Source organism: Cuculus canorus, chromosome 1 (assembly GCF_017976375.1).
Source record: "Cuculus canorus isolate bCucCan1 chromosome 1, bCucCan1.pri, whole genome shotgun sequence".
NCBI lineage: Eukaryota > Metazoa > Chordata > Aves > Cuculiformes > Cuculidae > Cuculus > Cuculus canorus.
This window is the reverse complement of record NC_071401.1, coordinates 143,195,266-143,207,412: the sequence shown is the minus strand read 5'-3', so window position 1 is coordinate 143,207,412 and position 12,147 is coordinate 143,195,266. Positions and strand designations below refer to the sequence as shown.

Sequence of the window (12,147 nt, the reverse complement as noted above, 5' to 3'; positions counted from 1 at the left end):
GCGCGCGCGGCGGGAGGCGGGGGCGTGGCCTCGCGGGACGGGGGGCGTGGCCTCCGTCGGCGGCGGCAGGGGCGGGGCTTGCGCGCGCCTCGCGCCGGGGGCGCGGGAGGGAGCGGCGCTCGGGCGCGCGCGCGCGAAAAGAGAGAGAGTGCGAGCGCCGAAAGCGGCGTGTGCGGAGCTGTGGGTGCTCAGCGATAACCGGAGCCGCCACCGCGCATCCGCCGGCAGGTGAGGGGCCTCGCCCGGGGCTTGGGGGAAAAGGGGAGGAAAGAGGGGAAGGCGGGGGGGGGGGAGGTTAAGGCTCGCTGCCGGCCACTGGGGGGAGCCTGGGGCGGGGCGGGGCTTGCGGTCGCCGGTGGCCGCGGGGCACGGCGGGGGCCTTTCTGCCGCTAAGCAGCCGCGCAGGTGGGTGCGGGTCCGATGCCCCGGGGAAGAGAGAGAGAGAGAGAGGGGATGTGGTGGTGGAAGGTGGGGTGGGTGCTGGGTGTCGCCCCCTCCGTGCCCTGCTGTCACAGCCCCGGCGCTGGCGGCAGCGAAGCGGCACCGGGAGAGCCCCCGGGCAGCGCCTCCCCATGCCCGCCCCGCCGCCCCCGGGCAGCGCTGGAGCGGCGGCTGCATGCCGGGTGGGGTTCGGGTTCGCCTCCTTCGTGCTCTTCCCAGTCCTAGAGCGTGTTTTTTTCCGCCCCTGCTTATTTAGCTCGTCCTTGGGAAGCGCACGGTTTTATTGTCTCAGTGGCATCATGAGGTAATGGTGACCGGTGTCCTCCCACCTAGACCTTGTGCTCTTCTTGGATTTGTAATGTTTTTAGTCTTTTCTTTTTTTTCTTTTTTTCCCTCCCCCTGTGAAGGCGGAGCGGTTGCATTTCATTTATTTTATCACATCTGGTCCAAAGTGAGCGTCAGCTGTGCTTTGTTTCTGGATCTTCTGCCATCCCAAAGCGTGTGTCAGGAATTGCTGTCTTTCCACATCTGGCTCGTTGGAAACGTGAACTCGAAATCTTAGTTAGAAAGCCTACAATTTTATTTTGCACGAGACATTGCACGCTCGCTGGAATTTCACATGATGGTTTGTGACAGTGTAGCGTGAAATGCTTTAAAGTGAAACCCCAGTGGAAATGAGAGATTCGGAGGTAGGAAGAAAAGATGTAAAGAAACACCTACAGAGGTGGTGGCGGAGGAAAGCAGTACAGAAGCCAAGAGAATGAAAGCAAATGTACAGAATAGAATTGGTCGGAATAATGTGTGTTTACCATCTCATCCACGCTCTTTTTAGGGGCACGTGGATGTATGCGAGCTGGTCACAGCTGGATAATGTGCTACCTCAAATCCAACAGGTTGGAACGAAAAAAAGTTGTCTGGTTTGACTGCTGCGTTGTGATTCTTAAACAACGGCCAATTCGGCTACGATATCTACAGCAGTAACCTCCACCAGCCGCCTGCCCTCCTTTTCTCCTGAAGGTTACTGCTTCCATAGCAGTAGGTGGCTGAACATATGTCTCTGCCTGAGCTACTGTGATCTACAGCCCGGCATGTTACTGTGTTTTGTGTTGAAAACTGCAGCAGCTCAGCTGTGTGCCCCAATTCAGGGTCACTTATGAGTCAGCACCTGTATCAAGGAAGGTTAAAAGAGAAAAATCACTACTTTGCCTATGGTGGTCTGAGCAGAGTTGGTAGGACAGTGTTTTTCCAGTACTGAATTATTCAGACTAACCCACTAGTTATTAAATGACTGAGGCAGCTGTACTGAGTGTAGTTCAGTTTTGGAAGCATAGTTCAGAACTTTACGACAGAACAGCAGTTCCTTGAATAGTCAAGTATGTGACTTTACTGTATCATCCAGAAATGTGAAGTTGTTTACCGAGCTGCAAGAGGGGCTGTAGCTAGAAAAAGGTGGGATGTGCTGGGTAAAACATGAACTTATCATAATATTTGATATAATTTGAACTTTCTTCACATTTTCCAGGAAACTAGCTTAGCTGTAATGAAATCACTGTAAACACGTTAGCAGGTTTTCTTCAGTTTGAGTTTCTGTTATCTGGGCTGTGTTGAAGCATCATGTTTTTCCTAAGTCTTAGCATTGTTTCTTTGATCCTATCATGAGGTTTTATGAGATTCCGATCACGTAACTTTTCATCTCTAACATCTGGCTAATGGCCTGACTGGCAAAAAAAGCAGGTTGGTATTTACATGGCCTGTACTTTTTTATTGAATTGCAAATCTTGGTCATGAAAGAAACCTAATGGGGTTTTTTTGGGTTTTTTTCCCCCTTTTTCTGAATCTGCCACTTTCTCAGTTCCTGGAAGCAGTTATCTGTGTTGCTGCATGAATAGAAATAGTTCTCCATGCCATTGTAACCACTGCACGAGTTCCTTGCTATTATTCCTTATTTTGTGAAGCAGGATACTCTTCCATTGTTATCCCTCCTCCCCTCACCGCTCCCTATTTTCAAGCCTATTCCCCAAAAATCCTCTCTTGTGTGAGAGGTTTCTTATACTTACCTGCCTAAGCCACTTGAAAGTTGCAGTACTTTTAGAAGGTCTGGCTTGTTTTATCTCAGTATGGTGTGCTTAGAGATGGATGGATGCAGCTTTTTAAATAACCAGACTGATTTCTCGGATTAAGAAACAGTGATGCACGTTCTCGAACCTTGCTGGCTACCCTGCTGTAGGAGCACTCCGAGTGATGAGGATTCTGTCAATTACTAGCTGTTTCAGCCAAGAGTTTAACTGTATGGCAGTTGTACAGCATGGGGTCCTAGAAAATCCAATGCTGACATAGGATTTTTTTCTGGTATGTGGAACAGAACTTTGTTGTCAGGGTGAGGTTATGGTGGAAATGCTGTAGTCGGAATATGCTCCTCTTAACAGTGGTATTAACCATGGTGACTTTAGGCTAGCTGTCTACAGGGATTCACTGATGCTTCTAGGTACTTCTGCGCTTTTGCGATATCTTTATCACTTTTGGCATTGATTTTCCACCATTGGGAAGTTGGTTATTGGTTGCCTGCCACCTGGGGGAAGGAAAAAACAGCCATGCATAGAAACATAGTATTTACTGACTAGGTACTCTAAAAATCAGGGTAAAAATGCTCTAGCCATACAATGACAGAAAATTAATGTCCACAGGTCTTCAATCTCCTAAGTGATTAGAAGAATGAGAGTTATTTTACTCAGTTCATCATTAGGAAGTTTATGTGTATGTTCTGACACCTGCTGCTTTTTGTGTTTTGGACTTTTTAAAAATGGAAAAAGACGCTTGGTAATTGTTGCTGTGTATACTCTCTGCTTTAAATTGAAAGACTTATAAGCAGCTCCCATTCATTGCTCAAAACAAATCCTGATGCACCTTCCAAGCCTGCCTACGTGTATTAGGGTTAAGAATGTAGGACCAAGAGGGACTGTGTGGGTCATTGGGTCCAATCCCAGGTAAACCCAGGCAAGAACCAGGAATGGAGAATAAGCCACAGCGTATCTGCACCATGTGCTAATCATCCTGTAAAAAATTCAGCACCGCCAGTCTTAAAGCTGTTGGAGAAAATAAGCACTGGAACAGTGTCCAAGACTACTGTCACATCTCAGAAGCCTTTAAATGTGATGTCTAGACAGCATTAAGAAATATGTGCCCCAGTCTCTGAAGCAAGACAGAACAATTTCTGTTGGTGTGCAGCAACCTGCCAAAGGGCAAGAAGTTGCTCATGCACCTGAATTTAGTGGTCAGGTTAACTCTTAGTATCCTGTGAGTAGAACCATTTTAGTCTGACAAGTGAGATGAGGTAAGGCCTTTAGAAATACCAGTAGCACCTCACGTTCTGCCCTGAGTTGAGGCTGGCCTCTAGAGCTTTAAGTGGAAAAAAAAAAAGTGGTGTATTAGGAAGAGTATATAAATATGAGTAAATAAATATATAGCTGAAATAACGTGCATTTTTATAATGACAATAAGCTTTTTTTGTTTTTCTGGACTCTTTTAGGAAGAAAGATACAAACAAATGAAGCTATGGTGGTGAAAGTATACACTTTATGCTGATAGCCAGAGAATTATAATAAACAAACCCCTATGTCAGTTAAAGCTGCTTTTGCAAAGAGGCTGTTAAAGAGCAGAGCATGTTCTATCATCATATTGCTCTCTTCCGTGTGGAATAAGTAGATCCCATGAAAGGAAATGTGTACTTGTGGGAGATGAGGGAAGCTAATGCAGATTTCTGGCTCTTGTGTAGAGGCTTGTGAGTTGTATACGTATTCTGGATGGGATATCTTGTGGGAATGGGAGAGAAGAACAGGAAACAGAACAGTGTCTAAAAAGGACAGATAATCAAGAAGCTTCCATTTTCTGTGGTGACCTGAAGTGTATGTGTGGCATTTACGTTAACCTTTCAAATTTAAAAAATGTGTAACAGGAGTGTCAGTTTATGTCTAGAAGCAAAACATTCTTTTGACAAATGACTGCTGAGTTTTTCCTCAAAATGTAGTGCCAGGGTTGATGGCATGCCTTTTACAAAACGTAGTTTTCAATATGTCAGTTACCTAAAGATTATCAGGGATTTTTGAGATATTTTTCTGGGAAGATTTCTGTGTATGGTTGGGGGGGAAACTTATCGATTCCTGTCTTCCCACGTTCAGTGAGACAGAACAAGGGCACTGTTTCTTTCAGTGAACTTGGCAGACGTGCAAGTTGGTGAACTTACTTTAGGAAAAAACAACCTACCTTTAAAAAGGATTGGGCATTAACAGATATCAGTGCTTAGGCATCTGTTCGTGCGCTATTTAGGAATAAGAATCAGTCGTAATATGAACTGTTCCATTTTTGTCTTCTTTCCATCTTAATTTCAAACATCCCTTTTGCTTTCTTGCTGTCAAGGCCGCGAGGATAAGAACATTTTGATATGGATAAACAACCCTGAATTCCATGGGTTCAATGCCTTGTGTTCAGCATTAGCTGGCTTGCAAACAATTTCCAAAGTAAACTTTCTTCTGTCATTTTCTGGTGTAATGGTCATTAATTTAACATGAAAACTAGTGAGCTTTCTTACCTTCCAGAACTAGTCAAACCTAAAAGCTACTTTATAGTCCTTAAGATAGTTGCTTCACATTTGTTATGTAAAGTAGCTTAGGTTTTGCAGTTGTCATGTGCACCAGAAAGTGACAGAAATTCAATTTTTCTGTCTTCAGCTTGGTTGACACACCTGTAAGTTGTTGTGAATCCTGTCTATTCTGTCATCACACCCACTGTTTGAATTCCAGGGTAAGGATATTTGTCAGAGTTTCAGTGGAATATAAGCATTTCCTGTTTTGGAATTTCATCTTTTTATTTCTTTTTCCCCCTTGCTCTGTACTGGGGGCCAGGTCCCATTGTGTAATCTAGTAATTTTTGTTTGTGATTAACTATTAAGGTATGAATTATGACAACGTGAACAATTGCTATCTCCATTTATGAAGTCTAATGTGTCTGCTAGGCTGCTTCATCAGATTAAGACGGCGCTTCTTAGGGCTGAATTTTTGTGTTGCTGTTATAGCACTGACATTCAAAGCTTTCCTTGTGCACACAGGGATTGGTGTGACAAGAAAGTTCAGTCTTCTGGGAGCTGAGTATATGGCTTCCATTATGCTGATGGGAAACACTAGCAGGTTGCTGTAAGATGTGCTTGCCAGTGTAGTTCATGATTAGATGCCCTCTGCATTCCTGACCAACAGGTTGTGATGGTGCTACGATGTTGACTCTGTGAATGTTGTTGTCTGTCAGCTGGTGTCAGTCCTAAACAGAAACCGTAGAAGGAGCTGCAGAGAAAATGTTAGCTTGCTGAAGGCTGCAGAAGTTATTCCTAATTTCTTTCTATTTTAACAAATGTAAAAAAAAAACACCCAGAGATTTTCCTATATTTCTGTAATATGTTTGTCTGTATTTGGTTTGCTTGCTTACTTAGAAGTAGTTACTGTGGTATTAGTATTTGTCCTGGAGTAGAGGAGCATATTGAAGGCATCATATAGTTATATGACAGAGGTATCCCCAGAGATTAGCAAAGCTTTGTGTTCATTAGTCTTTGTTTTCTGTCAGCTGTAGCCAGGAATGTCTGCTTTCTGAGCCATTTGTTCACATAAAATACTAGATGTAGGGGCTGAGTGTGACGGCATTGGTAAACACATCTCATTTTATTGGATTCTTTATCCTGAAGTTGATGTTAATCTAATCCCTCCAGAATTTCTTACATTTTTACCATGCCTGAATACAACTTTTCTATTGATAACTGCCAGACCTTTTGACAGGACTAGTGTACTTATTCCCGTCCTCTCTCACTTCCTAATTGCCTTACAAATAAGTCTGCATGAAGCTGTGCAAGTTGCATTTCACTGTCTTTTAAGCATGCTTGGTTCTGCTGCAGGAGTTACCAGTTTTCATGCTGCTTTGAATTACCATTTTCACTGATGTATGGTTCTGTATATCACTATATTCTTGGAGAAGGTAGCTGCCTTACTGTCTTGAAGAAGGCTTGATTCTCAATCGCCTTTCACTGGCTATGACTAGGCTGTTGTAAAGAAACAGTCATTTTAGCTGCCACAAGTTGCGCTGTGTAAAACCATCGTAGTACATTTAAATGTTTACCGTCAGATCTTTTGCAGTTCATGGTGTGTGAGTATTTTTGGACAGTTACCTGTGATCTTAGAAGACCTTTTTCATAGCTGACTCTTCAGGCAGGATGTGCTTTCCTCTCTCTTCCTTTTCAAACAGAAACTGTGTTCATAACTGTCCTTTTGTCAATTTTTTTTCAAAATACAGTGTTAAGTAACTCCCGTCTATTCTTTTTTCTGCTTCTCATAGTCCTTTCAAGCTTTTCCATTATCACTAGATAGCATTTTCAACTAAATACTGAAGCAGGTCAATTCTATTTCTACTTGCAAAGCTGCAGTGCAAATCTCTAGATATCTGTATAAAGTTTTTACTTTGGTTGACGTTAATTTTGGGGGATTTTTTAATTTGCCTTGCAGATAGGATGCTCTTTGGAAGTTTTTATCCTGTTAGTGAAGTGTGAACAAGAGAATTTATTTCGCAAATGTGAAGATATACAAGCTACCTTGAGGGAAAAATGATTTGGCACTGGCTTCAGTAGTTTTGTGTTTTTAAAACATTTGCAGTTTTTAGTCTCTTTTTTTTTGTAATCTTAGGTAAGGGTTCCTGTAGTGACAGAAAGCACCAAGTTTTTGAAACGTACAGGAGAGTTTGCGAAGGAAAATTGGTCAAGTTAGAAAGTATTCTTTGTTGCTGTCTTGCATCCTGTCAGATTAAGAGATTATTTATTCATAACTAAATTTAGGGTCAGAGTAGAGGAGGAAAAAAAAAGAGAATGTTGCATTTTGACTTCATGGTAGGTAGGATAGATTCCTCAGAAGGAAGATCTGGGGAACTGCAGGCCTCTCAGCCTGACCTCAGTGCTGGGTAAGGTTATGGAGCAGATCATAATGAGTGCGATCACGTGGCATGTACAGGACAACCAGGTAATCAGGCCTGGTCATCATGGCTTCACGAAAGGCAAGTCCTGCTTGACTGACCTGATCTCCTTCTTTGACAAGGTGACCCACTGAGTGGATGAGGGAAAAATCTGTGGAAGTTGTCTCCCTAGACTTTAGTAAAGCCTTTGACACCATTTCCCACAGCATTCTCCTGAAAACACTGGCTGCTTGTGGTGTGGATGGCGTACTCTTTGCTGGTCAAAAAAAAGTGGCTGGATGGAGGGACTCAGAGTTGTGGGCGATGGAGTTAAATCCAGTTGGTGGCCGGTCACAAGTGGTGTTCCTCAGGGCTCAGTGCTGGGGCCAGTTCTGTTCAATATCTTTATCAATGATGTGGATGAGAGGATTGAGCATTCCCTTAGTAAATTTGCAGAAGATATCAAGTTAGGCAGACATGTTGATCTGCTTGACAGCAGGAGGGCTCTGAAGAGTGACCTGGACGTGCTGGCTGGATGGTTGAGACCAATTGTATGGAGTTCAGCAAGGCCAAATGCTGGGTCCTGCGCTTGGGTCACGACAACCCATGCAATGCTACAGGCTTGGGGGACGAATGGCTAGAAAGCTGCCTGACACAAAAGAACCTAGGAGAGCTGTTTGACGGCTGGCTGAATATGAGCCAGCAGTGTGTCCAGGTAGCCAAGAAGAGCAACAGCATCCTGGTTTGGATCAAAAACAGTGTGGCCAGTAGGATTAGGGAAGTGACTGTCCCCCTGTACCTGGTGCTGGTGAGGCTGCAACTTGAATACTGCATGTGGTTTTGGGTCTCTCAGTACAAGAAGAACATCGAGGTGCTGGAGAAGGGCAGTGAAGCTGGTGGAGGGCCTGGAGCATGAGTGTTATGAGGATTGGCTGGGAAGGCTGGAGTTGTTTAGCTTGGAGTAGAGAAGGCTGAGGGGAGACCTTATCACTACCTGAAAGGAGATTGTAGTGTGGTGTGTGCTGATCTCTTTTCCCAAGTGATAAGTGATAGGTGATAGGATGAGAGGAAATGGCCTCAACTTACACCAGGGGAGGTTTAGATTGGATATTGGGAAAAATTTCTTTACTGAAAGAGCGGTGAAGCACTGGAACAGGCTGCCCATGGAAGTGATGGAGTTGCCATCCCTGGAGGTGGGCAAAAAACCTGGAGGTGGTGCTTAGGGACACAGTTTGGTGGTGGCTTGGCAGTGTTAAAGGTTGGACTTGATTATCTTAAATGTCTTTTCCAACCTAAATGATTCTGTAAGAGACTGTACTTCTGAGATTCCTAGTAAAACGCTAGTGTGGGTCAGAATATTGAAAGTCTTTAAGTTTTCTGGTTATGTTGCTATCTGAAAGAAATATTCCATGTAATTTTGCTTGGACTCTTGGAAGGAAACTAGAACTCTTTCTTCTTTGCAAATAATTGGCATAGCAAGTGAGAAAAGGTGTTTCTGTCTCTTCCTTCACTTGGCTGTTTCTTGTGTGAGCAGGGTTTTTCCTAGTGTGAATTGTGTTAGTATCTGCTTCTGGATTCCTAACAGCAACGAAGTGAAATGACTAGTGATGAACTCTACTAGAAAAAAATTGGGGGGGGGGGAAAGAGTTGAGATTTATTTATATACATATATATATTCTCTTGAACCATGACAAATATCTTTGTCAGTTAACATACTGAAACTGGATGCATGGTTTGAAGGGTGTGTTTGGTTAATAAGTGGAATATTCACAACTTTAAAGTCTAACAGTGTGTAATGAAAGTTCTCATTTCAAGTGAAATACTGGAAGATTACGTTTACTTGTTTCCAAAGAACTTTTCTTAATCTACTGCTTTTGTTTGGTTTTGCTTTCGAGAAGTGAGTGCAGTGTAACACGTGGCAGTGATGGCAAGTGACATCGGAGTTCTCTCTGAATTTCACATGTACCCGCTCTGGAAATCCATTCTGTAAGCCTAATCAACATCTAATTCTAGCAGTTGACTTTTATAGCTTGAATTATTTAAATTTTTTTTAATTTTATTTTTTTTCCGTGGAATAACAGAGGGGATGGTGTCTACCTGTGAAACAAAACTTAGAGCTGAATTAGCATAGGACTGACGTTTTCACCAATGGGGAATGAGAGCTAACCTGCCTGCTGTGTATTGGAAGGTGGCTACTGCACTGCGCCTGCTGTGGTACCAGCTCTTTTCAGCTGCCTGGGAAGCTACTTTTCTGTCAAGGACATCAGTCACTTTTATTCTTTGATAAGCTATTAGTAGTTCCAGAAAATGTGGAAGGAGAAAACGTTTCCGTGAATTTCAGTGGCGCTTTTCCATTTTGGGGGTGATTAAGTCGTTAGAAATGATCTAAATTCTTTCATGGACTTCTTGGGTGTTGTGAAGCATTTTGGTAGGCGATATTTCTGCATGCAGCAGTGATGTATTCCTGCCAACACTTAAACTCAGTGTTTTGGGGCAAAAGTGTTTTGGTTAAAACCCACAGAATAAAACATATGTAATCTTTTGGTTCAAGTTGAACTCATTTGGAGGTGTTAAGTGAATGAGTGTTTGCACTGATTTGGTGAACTTCTAACAGATGAATTAATTGCTGTGATTTGGATTAATTTCCATGAGAATCCTCGTGAATACAAGCTCTCAGTTGAATGTACTTTATATAGTGTCTAAGAAATCAAGTCTGACTTGTTTTGAGTGCTCAAGTGGTGTCACAGCAGCGTTTTTAGAATTTTGATATCTCAGTGAGATTAGTCTGAAATAGCTTTTCTATTTGGAAGCAGTGTTTTTATTCTATATCTGGGGCACAGTGTCTTGCTTATTGAAGCAGCTCCAGTGAAACACTGTAGACTGTGTTACATAGTTTATATTTCTGTACTGTTTTACATAAGGATGTGGAGCTCAAATAGGAAAAATGTCTGTAACTTGTTTGGGGAAAAAAATCTGTAGATGGTGTTTTGGTAGCTAACTTCAATTATTAATGCTGCTGGCTATCTTCCCTTGGCCTATTTTCCTGTACATATGTTTTTAAAATATTCTGTGGCTGTATTGTTGCTAGCAGTGGTTGTCATTTAAGGAAAAGGGAAAGTGAGAGAAGGAGAGAGTGAGCACTTAAACTTCTTGAAGATTGCTCACAAAACAGTATCAACTTCCATAAGCTTTGTAAAATTACTCATGCTGTTGTATCTTCTGTGAAACTGAAAAAGAAAAAATGCTGGCTTACTTTGATCTTGTGTTTTCCATTTAAAGCTTAGGGTTAAACTAAATATTTTAAAACTATTTCTTGTTGTAGCTTTTCGTCTACTAACTTGTTTCTGAAAGGAAAAATTCTCTCCTTTTTTTTTTAATCAGGCTTTTACTCTTTTTCTTTCTACCTGTTTCCAGCATTTTTTTCAACATTATTTTTTAATTTCTTCGCCTCCACCTACTTTTTCTATTTATACAGTATTCTTCTTGAGCCTAATCTTTCATGTGCTTGTCCAGGTGTTATCTCACAAGTATACCATAGAGTTTGGGAAAGATGATTCGTAATGATTGGCAAACCAAACTTCTGAGCACAAGGTCGGGCGAGGTGAAAGCTAGTGTGATGCTGGGACATAGAAAATGGTGCTGCTTTTCGACACTGTCTGGTATTCATTCATCTGACATGGAGAGGTCAGACCAGGAATGTTTCAGTGGTCTAGTTTTGATTTCATTTGAGCCCAACTATGACTGGAAAAAATAGGAAAAGAAGTGAGAACTGTGTAGTGAGAATAGATCTACTCTCTAGTGGCTCAGACACAAGAATGGATTTCATCGCTGTTTCTTGCTCTTCTACAAGAGCTTGACTGCTAACAGTGGTCTCAGCCCAGCGCCCCTGTACTGAGGAGTTACCTGTTAGCACTGGTAAGACAGGATGATATTACAGTGCGAAAATAAGGATTTTATTGCATATGCTACCAGATTCCACGTCTAAGGAAAATTAGAGGGGAGGAGGAACTGCGACATGATGATGCTATACTGTTCTGTGTCTTAAAAGGTCCCTTTCTTGGAACTATATTATTTAATGTAATTTATCTGAGTTGGTTAATGAGAAGTATAGTTTGATTGAAATCTCTGTTTAACCTGAACAAAGATTGAAGTCCTGTTTAAGACTGAGTCCCAGTTCAAGAGCATAGGAGACTGGAACCAATTTTCATTACAGATGTGATTCTCTTTTTCCTCTTAACCTCTTTGATCCCATTGCTGTGTGGTTGCTCTTCTTTTGGAGTTGTACCTGTAGTTGTTTAAGTTTTGTAGTCAGTAATGATTTCATGATTCTCCTTAGTTTTGGTTTTGACTTCTGAGTTTGATAGAGGGCTGTCAGCAGTGCTAATAGGACCTGCTAGTCAAGATCATGATTAGAATAATTTCAGTACATCCTGCATTCCCATTTACAGGATTATATTACTCAGCAACAGGGTTTAGAACCTGTGTCCTATGGAAGCTAGAGGTGCTTGAAGGAAAAACAATGGGATCAAAAAACCCTTGAATGGGCTTTAAATTTTGATTGTCGCCCTTACTCAGAAAGGTAACAGCTGAAGAATTAGGGCCAGCTAGTAACAGGAAAAAAGTTAGACTACTTTTGTAGAGTTCAGGTCATGACCAACAAAAATATGGCTTAAAAATTGATAGCCTTTTTGTTTTCCCCTCTCTCTCTTTACTATGATAATATAACAACAG

The 12,147-nt window shown here is 42.2% G+C and overlaps 1 protein-coding gene across 13 annotated transcripts in view; it reads left to right on the top strand.

The window, feature by feature from the left end:
- The first annotated feature begins 69 nt into the window (after positions 1-69).
- Positions 70-12,147, top strand: part of ERC1 (ELKS/RAB6-interacting/CAST family member 1) — a 302,814-nt gene continuing 290,736 nt past the window's right edge. For 11 of the 13 annotated variants that reach the window (XM_054067600.1, XM_054067591.1, XM_054067580.1 and 8 more), the window contains exon 1: positions 70-228. The gene's annotated coding sequence lies outside the window, so the exon portion shown is untranslated. Of the gene's footprint in view, positions 229-355; positions 406-1,310; positions 1,335-12,147 lie in introns of those variants that run through there. The other 2 variants (XM_054067560.1, XM_054067569.1) reach the window with 2 other exon arrangements.